The sequence below is a fragment of the Octodon degus genome, unplaced genomic scaffold (assembly GCF_000260255.1).
Source record: "Octodon degus isolate 3935 unplaced genomic scaffold, OctDeg1.0 scaffold00122, whole genome shotgun sequence".
NCBI classification, from domain to species: domain Eukaryota; kingdom Metazoa; phylum Chordata; class Mammalia; order Rodentia; family Octodontidae; genus Octodon; species Octodon degus.
Window position 1 is genome coordinate 6,475,997 of NW_004524698.1, and position 7,434 is coordinate 6,483,430.

At 42.3% G+C, this 7,434-nt stretch overlaps 1 protein-coding gene across 1 annotated transcript in view; it reads right to left on the reverse strand.

Annotated features, from left to right (window-relative positions):
- Tnfsf11 (TNF superfamily member 11) overlaps positions 1-7,434 on the reverse strand; it is a 32,847-nt gene that overhangs the window by 11,186 nt on the left and 14,227 nt on the right. The window lies entirely within an intron of this gene.

Sequence of the window (7,434 nt, forward strand, 5' to 3'; positions counted from 1 at the left end):
AGCAATAAGGGTTTATATCTCTGCATAGCTATCATAGTATTGAACTGAACTTATTTTGCATTATAGAATTCTTGACTTAAAAAGTTAACATATAATGTATCCTAAAAACAGTGTTTTCTCTGGATTTGAGTTATACAAACATTACCTCAAACATATGCACACTGGTGTCACATAGTTTTTCTGAGATGTTTCTGTATTCTGAATATTAAATATTATCTTTTATTCAGTATGCATTTAGAGGTAGTGATCATAATATTAATTTGACTTTGGTTGTTTCAGCTTAAGTTTAAACATGAAAATCCATTTCCTTGTCTCATGAAGATCTAATTATAAAAGAAAATGAAAACACTAACTAGAAAAAATAAAAAAAACCAACCAGGAAATATGATCTTAGATTTTCCAGAGGCTTCAAAAACACAGCTGGCTCAGAACTGACCAATTCATGCTCTAGGCTTGACTGGTGAACCTCCCAAACTAAAGCTGGCAGGCCAAAGGGCAAGAAGCAGTGCACCTGCACAGAGGATGGTGCACAGTCCGCTGTGCTGAACATGTGGTAGGAAGCTGAGTCAGATAGAAATATTATAGGCAATCAGACAGGGCTGACTGACAAGGCTGAAGCCTTGGAAGGAGCCAATATGGAAGACAAGGTACCTTACAACTGCGAGAGAGATAGGCACTTTTGCTGTAGGCCAGACCTCAAAACAAAAGATAAAACAAACGTACCCACATACTTCCCTAGGGATGGACATCAGGAACTGATATTCTAAATCAGTATCAATCACCTTGAAAAAGTCAGGAAGAGTCACAGACCCAACCCCCAACAGGAAAAGCCCCTCTTCTGTATTCATGGCTGCTTGCTATGTGACTCATTTTCCCATTTGATCCTGATGTAATCAATATTACTTGAGCAATTATATTCATAGTCTTATTGGTTGACCATAGTTTTGTCTCACCTCATGCCCACCTAGCAAGTTCCCATGTTTCCCTTGTCGGACTTGCCTCACCTTGTGGATTTGTTCTATAAAAATCCCTTAAAAAGGCAGCTCTTTGGGTCTCCTTATGCCCCTCTTTCAGACAGAAGCTTTCTTTTCCCCTAATAAATATATTCTGCTCTTAACCTCCATCGTTCCTAAAACTCTTTCTTCGATTTTAGAGCGCGTGAACTTGTCGCGGCTATCCTTCAGGGTGGGAGTTTCTTTTCCCTGTATCAAGCAGAGCCATCACCGATCAGACGCTCTGCTAGGAATATCCCAAGCACAAATCTTGCTAGAATAGCTCTTAATGTTTTTTATTGCTGAGCTTATAGGAACCCTTCTGAAAGGGCACCCAATTTTCACACCAACTGACAATTCCATTAATTTCCCAAGCTTCACATTTACACTGATTTTCATCCCCATTTGTTTTCTACTTCTCTCAAGCTAATTAGAGCATTTTAAAATCTGTAGAGCTCTTTATTCCAAATCTTATCATTTGGGCATTGCTTCTGGGGTGTTTGTTTGTTTGTATGAATTCAGAAAGTTCTGAAAATCTAATTTGGGGAAAACACTACAAAGAGCATCCTAACTCCTTTTTTTCTAAACAAATTATTCATATGAAAGACATCTTAAATTTTTTATGTGTTTTATCTCATTTTAAGCCAACATTAATAAAAACACAGCTAGTTTTAACTCTCTGGATAAACATGTAGTGTAACCATAGTTACCTAAGTACCAGAATACCCACATTTGTATAAAGAAGTAGGAGTGGCTTGGACCCACCTCCCAGTAAACAGTCTGAAGCAGCTTGCAGTGGGAGGAAGCTGGACAAAGGCACTCCCTACCTTTTCCAGGCCACCAACTACTATGGGTTATCCTCAAGAGAACCCAATGTTCTGCCCCATGAAGATCAGAGATCTGCCTTCACGAAATACATCTATTTAGCACCTGCTACATGCAAAGGGCAAAGAGAATTGCCTCTTGTTTTCTATAAACTATGACCATTATCTACAATGTTACTAAGAAAACTGACATGAATGAAGAACTTCCTTATCAAGCAATAACAAGTAGCCTTTTCAGCAAATTCATTAATACTTTAGGCCCAAATTGTTCCCTTTAACCCTTCAAACTAGGACAAAAAGAAAAACTCAACTACTGGAGGCCTTCAAAGAACCTCTGCCCGGGCTAGGATAAAATAAACGCTCTGACATACTGCCATCTAGTGGACATTGTCCAAAATTGACAGGCTTGAGACACGGAGCAGATTTGAAAAGGTCCACAGAGTTGAGGAAGTTTCACAACACTTAAAAACTTTTTCATTGTGGGATCTTTCTATTTAGATGGCATCAACTTTTTGTTTTGGCTGTCAGGGTATATTTAAACAGACAGGCAAACAAACAATTTGATTTTTTCTCTAAATCTCAACTTTCATTTTAACCCATAAAAAAAAAAGTTGGGATTTCATAATTTCTCCTCCAGGAAACAAAGTACACAAAAGATCAATGTGATTGTGTAAGTGTGGTCTCTAGCACTGCCCTTCTTCAACCTCTCCTGAATGGAACATCCAAGAAGCACATTTCCCAAGAGTATGATAAGGAAAACACTCCAGGCTTAGCCCCCGGCTCCCTCCAGACCGTTGAACTTCTTTTAAAATGTTTTAGGATCTTTTACCAAAAGAGCGCGGAGACATCCCAGAGATGGTCATTTTAGCAAACTGGGCCTGCTGGGGGTGGGGGCTGGGAGAGCAAGAGTAAACACATGAATACTCCTCAGCTCCTGGAGCACTTTTAGGAAGTTTGCTTCAGGTAATTTCAGTATTTATAGCAAATGCTAAGCCCCCTTGGCAAACTCAGGTGAATCACTGCCCCAAACAAGACTGTGATAACATTTCAATTCAGAAGTGACTGTTATTAAATTTGGCTTAAAGTTTACTTCATTGTAATGCTTTTTTTTTTCATCCTACAAAATAATATAAATAGATGTAGGTTTCAAATGCGGACATTCCCAGCTGCAAATATTCCCTGAAAAGGTCAAATTGCCAGAGTCTGGGCTCATCAGCTGGCAAAGCCTCCACGCACTGCAGTGCGGATCCTGCGATCCATGTGGTACCTGTCAATCAGGACACAGAAGAAGCAATTTGTACAGCCAGCTGCTTCAGAAGCCATTGGCACCGGCTCGGAGCCAGGGTCTCAGGTGGCTGCCTCCCTCTGCAATACCAGCAGCAGCTGCAGGGACATCTGGCTGGTTGAACAAGGATTTAACACCCCGTTTGCCAGATATAACACAGGGTTCATACACTTGTTAGCATATGTAATACATTCATTTTAACATCTTAATGATATCCTTCATGTAATTCTTCTCCAACCTAGTTACAAGGACAGTGCATTCATCAGCAAGTTATCACGTGAATGCCACACGTGGGTGGTCCCTGAAAGTGAATACCCAGCTTCCTACTCCTGCAGAGAAGTTCTGCAGGCTCAGAAATCCAACCACTCCTCTTCAGCAGGTACCAAGGCCTTCCTCAAGGCTTTCATGCTTCTCACTGGGATTACAATAACAGCTCTGATCTACTTGCTCTCTGTCTCCAGCCCTCCTCAAACTGACCCATCTAAGGTGCACCCTCAGGTACAAGTAGGAACGTCTCCTCTCTCCCTCTAATGTTCCAGGAGCTGCTTGCAAACTTAAGAACAAGTCTATGGGCTTATGAGACCCTGTATGACTGCGCTCGTGTGTTGTGTGATACTGTGAAATAAAAAGAAATGTGTGATTAATCTTTATCCCAACTCCTGGCACAGAGTTCTTCAAATTTTTGGAATTTCTTGAATGATAGTGGGGTAGAAGCATCTTTCGTTTATTCATAAGCTTTTTCTCACCAGGTTTTAACTTATACTTGGAAAATGGAACTAGTTGTCAGTAGATCCAACTACAACATTAGGGGGCTAATTTTCACCCTACCCTCTGACCTATCCCCTGATCCTACACCCTGACCTCTACAGAGTGGGTGAGGCAGGGACAGAGTTCAGTAATCAACAGCAAGTAGTTTGATCAACCATATCTACATAAGAGATCCTTCATAAACACCTTAAATAATAGGGTTTGGGAAGCTTTTGCACTGTAAACACATCAGGGGGCCAGGAAGACAGCACTCCATGAACTGCCTTTCCATCCCCTGCCCTTGGTCTCTTGTCCATCGGGCTCTCACTGAGTTGGGTCCTTCATCATAAATGGGTAGTAGTAAGTCAAGTGCCTCCTGAGACCTGTGAGCAGTTCAAGCAAGTTACTGAACCCAAAGGGCAGGCCCTGGGAAACTTCACCAAAACGCAGTCATAGGGTCATGTCTGACTTGTAGGACACCAAGGTACTGCTGTATACTTCCAAACTGCTTCAGGTAAAGACAAGGCTAGAGCCTTTGGTGTCAGAAGTGTTGCGAATGTAGGGAACACAGTAGCTTTTCTTTTTCTTTTTTAAAGAGTTTAAAAATAGTAAAAAAAAAAAAATTAAGAAATGGTACCGAAATTCACTAAACAGAATAGGAATTTGACAACAGTTGTTATATTGTATAATATTGTCTTCAAATTAGTTGTTTAGATTACCAGCTATAAGGACGCAAAATTGGTTTTAAAAGTCACAAGAAATTAAAAGAGGAAAGGAAAAAAACGTAAGCATTAACTGCTCCTTTCAACAGACCAGCAGAAATCAGCAGTACAATTATTCAAGGTATCCTGTATATGTACATAAATATATCTTTTCCCCTTCTTTCTTTCCTTTGTCGTTTTCTTCATCCCAATTGTTCCTTCCATTTGAACAGATTCCTTCCCTTTCACAGTATCTATTATAGCTTTCCGATTTTATTTACTCTTTCAGGCTCTTACACTAGCGAGATAATATGATTACCCATCAGGCTGTCCTGCTGTTCCTCCTCTGTGCCCCCATTCATGCCCCTGCGAGGATGCTCTGAGATGACCTGGGGGGCAGTACAAGAAGTTAGTGACAGTTCTGTCAGCAAGTGCCTCACCCCCTGTGCACGCAGACCTTGACACACATTGCTGCCTCCTCCCTCAGGAGGACACCTTGCCATTTCATCAGCAGAGTCTCATTATCTTTCATTGCTGAGCTATTACTTCCATGGCATTTTGGTTCACAAGGTACAGAAATAACAGCAGCTAGGTACTGTGCCACTAAAAAGATGGGATTCTATCTCAGCTTTCCTCCCTCCTCAGAATCTTATCTGGATCTTTAAATCCACAGAGCTTGAGGGGAGACTTTCTGTGACCTGGATGGAGCTGGTGACCCCCTACTTCTTGATGGAAAGTCAGTGGTGACTGGTGAAAGACTATTTAACCTTTATGGTTTAAATGCTGCCAGTCCCCTTAGCTTTTTCATAAGGAAGCCTCAAACTAGGGTATGGCTCAGCAGTAGAGTGCAAAAGGCCCTGGGCTCCATCCCAGCAGGGAAGGAAGGAGTGTGCAAAACAAAGAATTTTAAGAGTGAAATCCATGAAGTAGTCTGTTGCTTAAATGAAACTACTTCTCAGCCCAAGTTCCTTAGTGCAGAGCCTTACAAGGCAGCAGGAAGGGAGCAGCCAGGGCACCCGGAAGGGGAGAGGCAGCTCCTCACTATGCCCAATGGGGGAAGAATGTAAAGTGGGTAGAAGTTTATCAGTGCAGCAGAGGTGAGGAAGAAGGGAAACAGGGTACCGATGCCACTAACCATGAAGGCAAGAGCCATCTCTGATGTAAATCTGTTCATTTGCATTTTGATCTCTAAAATTCTTTAATTTTTTAAATATAAAACTACTGAGTTAAAAAAAAAAAACCTCCCAAAGCAGAGTCTACTCAACATGCATTCTACATCCTCCTCCAAGACCACACTCTTAACCTCCTAATCTCACTCCTTCCTACATCATAATCAGCACCATCCCACCACCATCTATGCAGATTCCCTGTGAGGAGCCTGACCAAGATGGAGGTTCGTCCTTTTCCCAGCCCAGGTAAGGCCACTTGGGTACCATTGGTGGTAAAAAGAAGTCTGCTGAGTGAGGAGACACACCTTAGGAAACAACTACTGTGCTCCGCCCACCAAAGGACTGAGGAAGAACACGACCTTGTTTTCATAAAGCAAAATGATGCTTTTCCTGGCAGCATGATGGGTATTCTGGGACTAGAAAATTAGTTTTTATTGTTTAACCTTCATGGTTTAAATGAGGGAGCTTCTGCTACAGTTAAAGGTCCCCGTGGGTTTTCATAAAGTAGCCTATGACAGCAGTATTAGTCTTCATAAAGAGCCCAATTTTAAAATGTCTTACACTGTGCGGCTCATTAAAAAACTTTAATCTAGGAGCTTGGCAGAGTAGCTCTAGTGTGGTAACCTAGGCTCTCTGTGCTATTTACCATGTCTCTGCTTTCCCTGCCAACTGAAAAATAAAGTCATCCTTATACTGGCTGCACTTTCTACATCTGCAAAAGGCCTATTCTCACACACTCCTGGTGTTTTGAGCCACTAAGAGTTACAGGGGACTGGAAGTGCCAGGCCAGCCACTAGGACAGTGCAGTGGAGAAGGGCTCCAGCCTGAAGGCTTCCAATGCGTTCATGCCCCAAATGAGGAGGTAGTTCCAGTCTCAAAGAACCAAGATAACACCAGGCTTAGGAGTAACCTCCACTGCCTAATGAATCTTATGAACGTCCCACGTGACTAGCTTCTGACAATAAACAACAGCTAGATGCCTGATGATACCCATAGTAGGAGTGGGTCAGAACATTCCTTCATTAAATTTGGTCTTCATACTTTCATTAGGTACCTACCACATGCCTGCCACTAAGGACAGAAATGAAGCATCCCAGGGCCTTGCCCTTGGAAAGCCGCATTTGGTAGAGCCAGGCCAACCCCAGGCCCATGGAGTCAGTGTTACAAGAAGTCCCAGGTGTGCTCAGGAGGGGGCCAGGCATCAGTGGGGTGTCTTTGGGAAATAAGCCCCAACTTGGATTTTGAGAGATGATTAGAAAAAGAACTGAAGAAATAGAGCCTGGAATGACATACACAAGGCTCCTGATAAATCTATCTCTCCATCCATTCTACAAAGTTTATTGATGGCAAAGGGTCAGCCTCCTGGAGGTCACTAAGAATTCTGAGTTCACAGAACAGAAGTCCTTGTCCTTGCTGTGCTTAGGCGGCAGAGACGTGGAGAGGTGGATGGACCACAGCACGTTCAGCAGCTCAGGTTATACCCTGAATACAGGGAGCCACAGAAGGATGCTTGGAGTAGGAAAGTAAGTGACATGTCCAGACCTGCATTTTAGAAGTCCCTCAGTTATGGAGAGGATGAATAAAGGTGCTGAGAACAGGGACAGGGTAACCAGTTGCCACACTCCAGACAAAAAACAATGATGGACTCTATTCACTCTATCACCATAATGGACAGATTAAACCTGAAAGATTTGTTTAAAAAAAAAAAAAAAAAAG